The sequence below is a fragment of the Salvelinus sp. IW2-2015 genome, linkage group LG9 (assembly GCF_002910315.2).
Source record: "Salvelinus sp. IW2-2015 linkage group LG9, ASM291031v2, whole genome shotgun sequence".
NCBI lineage: Eukaryota > Metazoa > Chordata > Actinopteri > Salmoniformes > Salmonidae > Salvelinus > Salvelinus sp. IW2-2015.
Genome location: NC_036849.1, coordinates 4,289,355 through 4,294,078, shown reverse-complemented (window position 1 = coordinate 4,294,078; position 4,724 = coordinate 4,289,355). Strand labels below are relative to the sequence as shown.

Below are 4,724 nucleotides of genomic sequence, written 5' to 3'. Positions count from 1 at the left end.
GTACCTTTTATAATACACACTAGAGAGGGAGATTTGAATATGTCTTCAGATTGGCTTCAGAAAGACAAGTTGAACTAATCAACAACAATAGCAGTACAGCAAATGTGAATCAGCTTTCAGATAATTAATTGAAAGTTGTTTGCGTTATGGCCTTTGTTGCATGGCTTATTATCGAGAGCGCCAGTGTGGGTGCAGGTTTGTGTTCTAACCAAGCAATAACACACCTGATTCAACTAATCATGTCTTGATTGAAGTCTATGATTAGTTGATTAGTTGAATCAGGTGTGTACTGGTCGGCAAGAACAAAAGTCTAAGTCCACGTTGATCTCTGTGGATACCCCCTGTTATGAGTGCTACTGTCATGATGAATAGTAATGATCAGTTTATTTGAAAAACTTTAGGCTAGATTAATAGAATCTAATTTTACATAAGAAATGTCCGTTTGTAAGTTTTGAACATTTGGAAATGAATTAAAATTGATTATTTAAGAGGCGGGGGATTATGTGGAACACCCATGGGCTTAAAGGGTACACTCGGTAACCATTAAGCCCTGCCTGGACTTGTCTTATTAAAACATGTTGTAAGTAAAGTCAATAAACTTCACGAGAGAGATTCATATTTCAGTTTATATCCACTTTTCTTACAAAAAATTAGGGCAGTATCTGTTAGAAATGTCTAAACTTAGATTTTGGTGGGCTTAATAGGGTACACTTGCTCTACTCTGAACAACAAAGCATTTGAGTGGACTGTGGGAACAGACACAGAAACACAAACAAGTTGAGCCGATCACTTTATTTGATCTGCTTTTATCAAAGACAATGCCCAGAAACATAAAATATGAACATTTCTTCATGGTGGACAATAATCATATTCTTCGTTAATCATCATCTTCATCAATTCTATCATCATCATACGTAAATAATCGTTGTTTGTAATCTTTTATAGTGTAGTTGTCAATTTTCATTTTTCTTTCAAATTCAAAAACATTAAAATAACATTTTAAAAAGGACATGGACAACAGAAAATGAGTAAGACACAGTTAAGTGAGTCTGGACTGGAGTGTACAGTTTTCTGCATGTAGCCTTCTGCATATACAGTATTCTGCATATACAGTATTCTGCATATACAGTATTCTGCATATACAGCTCTCTATTATGCATGTAGTATTCTGTATGTACAGTATTCTGCATCTAGTATTCTGCATATACAGTATTCTGAATGTGGTATTCTGCATATACAGTATTCTACATGTAGTATTCTGCATATACAGTATTCTGAATGTGGTATTCTGCATATACAGTTTTCTCTATTATGTACAGTATGTAGTATTCTGCATGTGCAGTATCTGCATGGCAAGGCCTGGGTCCTTATGGCTCTGACGTCACTTTGACACTAACAAAAACAGAGACACGTGGAGAGAAGAAGTACAGAAGCCATTTTCCTTAGTAGGCACCCTTATTTGGACTCACACACACACCCCGCACACATGCTTGAACGCTCACACACACGCACACTCTCGCACACACCAACGACAACAACTAAAAACATTAAAATCACTTATCCAAAAGCACAATATGGCGGGTGAAAAATGAATAGAGGGTGGGCCAGAAAAAATGCATGAGTTGGCATAAGTTGAAATGGAGTGAGTGAAGAAAGGAGTGAAAGGAGGAGAGGAAGCAGGGGCAGGAAGAAAAGAGGGAAGAAAACAATTGGCTACAACCAATGTCCACAAGAAGAGAAGAGAACAGCACAGGAGGAGAGGAGAAAGTCAAGAGTTTGTTTGTTGGCTCTTACAGTTCACAATTAGTTCTCTTTGTAGTTCTTTTTTCAGTCATCATTCTGAGGTTTCTCAGTTATTTCAACTATTATTTAAATAAAGAGCTCTGATTGGGCGATCCCTTCATCATTCCACCGGAGTGCTATCATTTGTTTATTCCTTATTTTCGTTTTTTCTTTCATTTCTTTGCTAATTGTAGTCTTTTATTTACCCCCCTGACGGAGGGAGTCACTGGAGGGTCCTAGTCCTGGAGGGTCAGGTTGGTGAGGAGTAAATCAGATACCCTGTAGTTACTCCGCATGCCGCATTTCACAAACGCGCACACACACACACTCATACTCACACACACTTCAACTGACCAAGACCCACACTCATTCAAAGTGCTTTCTCCTTCGTCCCCTCTCTCGGGCTAAAGGTCCACGTTTTCGCTCATAAGTTAGCAGTGTCTGTCTGCGCAGCAGTCTGTATCTCAGTCTATCTCTACTGATTCAGCATCTTATCTGCCTCGGGGTACGTAGGATACTTTACGGTCTCGATCTTCTCTTTCACCTTGTAGGACGGGTAGAGGCCGGTGCGGCCCGTCTTGCGGTTGATGCCCTTGGAGTTGCCGTCCCAGTGGTTCCCCGCCACCCCGATCAGGTCGCCTGGCTCTAGGGGGATGTCGTCGGAGCTCCGGGGCTGGTGGGCGTACACGGCTAGCTGGTTGTGGGCGTTCTGGCCCCCGAAGTAGTAGATGTCATCCAGGGAGTGGAAGTGAGATGAGGCGTCAGGATGGAGGGTCTGCATGATCTCATAGGCCACACGGCACACCTGGAGCAGGAACACAACACAATATACAGGACAGCATGACAAATGGAACACAGAGGCTAATATACAGTGCATTCGGAAAGTATTCAGACCCCTCTACTTTTCCCACATTTTGTTACGTTACAGACTTATTTTAAAATGGATCAAATTATTTTTCCCCCTCATCGATTTACACACAATACCCCATAATGACAAAGAGAAAACAGGTGTTTAGAAATACCTTAGTTACATAAGTATTCAGACGCTTTACTATGAGACTCAGAGATGCAGTTAATTGCCGATTTTTGAGGTTGGTAACTAATTAACTCATCCTCTGCAGCAGAGGTAATTCTGGATCTTCCTTTCCTGTGGCGGTCCTCATTAGAGCCAGTTTCATCATAGCGCTTGATGGTTTTTGTGACTGCACTTGAAGAAACGTTCATAGTTCTAGAAGTTTTCCGGATTGACTGACCTTCATGTCTTAAAGTAATGATGGATTGTCATTTCTCTTTGCTTATTTGAGCTGTTCTTTCCATAATATGGACTTGATATTTTACCAAATAGGGCTATCTTCTGTATACCAACCCTACCTTTTCACAACACAACTGATTGGCTCAAATGCATTAAGAAGGAAAGGAATTCCAAATGAACTTTTAACAAGGCACACCTGTTAATTGAAATGCATTCCAGGTGATTACCTCATGAAGCTGGTTGAGAGAATGCCAAGAGTGTGCAAAGCTGTCATCAAGGCAAAGGGTGGCTACTTTGAAGAAACTCAAATATAAAATATATTTTGATTTGTTTAACACTGTTTTGGTTACTACATGATTCCATATGTGTCATTTCATAGTTTTGATGTCTTCACTATTATTCTACAATGTAGAAAATAGTTAAAAAAAAAAAAAAAAAATGGAATGAGTAGGGGTGTCCAAACTTTTGACTGGTACTGTATATATACACACACTGAGTGCACAAAACATTAGGAACACCTGCTCTTTCCATGACATAGACTGACTAGGTGAATCCAGGTGAAAGCTATGATTCCTTATTGAAGTCTTAAATCCACTTCAATCAGTGTAGATAAAAGGGAGGAGACGGGTTAAAGAAGGATATTTAAGCCCTGAGACATGTATTGTGCATGTGTGCCATTCAGCGGGTGAATGGGCAAGACAAAAGATTTAAGTGCCTTTGAACGGGGTGTGGTAGTAGGTGCCAGGCGCACCGGTTTGAGTAGAGTCCATGCACTGATGAATTGAGGCTAATAATAATACATTCCATTGAGCAGACAATTTTATCCAAAGCGACTTACAGTCATGCGTGCATACATTTTACGTACGGGTGGTCCCGGGAATCAAACCCACCATCCTGGCATTGCAATAGTCATGCTCTACCAACTGAGATACATAGGACCTATGCTTCTATGGTGGTGATTATGGGTAGGACCTTGTGACCTGACCAGGAAAAGGCAGTAGTTATGGTACAGTATCACTCAAATGCTTATTACTTAGGTCTTACTATTGTATGGGCCTTCCCAAAGTAAAGTTTTGAGGAAGAGAGTGAGGAGGAGAAAGGGGAGGAGGAGGAAGAGGAGTAGGTAAGGTAAGAGGTGAAAGGTCACCTGTGAGGAGAAGGTGCAGACCAGGAAGTTGGTCTGGGACAGGAAGTGAATATCTAGGATGACTCCTCTCAGAGAGTTCTCGGTGTAGCGGTTATGTAGCCCCGCAGACCACGAGATGGAGTTATCACTGATGAACTCGTAGTCTGGGTACCTGAGACACACACAGAGACAGAGGCAGTCAGAGAGCTAAAGGATTGTACAGATGTCAAAGTGCATACGGCATTCATTCTTTGTCTTCTCAGTACTTTGGGCACACATCAAATACAGCTTCTCGTCATCACAAACAGGTCCAGAATACCACAAGGCAGTCCTGCAGACACACACACCCACACTGCCGGCGGCACGTAGACACACACACACACACACAACACACACACACACACACACACACACACACACACACACACACACACACACACACACACACACACCACACACACACACCACACACACACACACACACACACACCACACACACACACACACACACACAGACACACACAGACCCACACGTACACACAGAAACACACGCACACACAGCCA

At 41.7% G+C, this 4,724-nt stretch overlaps 1 pseudogene; it reads right to left on the bottom strand.

Moving 5' to 3' along the window:
- Positions 1-777: 777 nt before the first annotated feature.
- Positions 778-4,724, bottom strand: part of LOC111968978 (alpha-(1,6)-fucosyltransferase-like) — a 121,238-nt pseudogene continuing 117,291 nt past the window's right edge.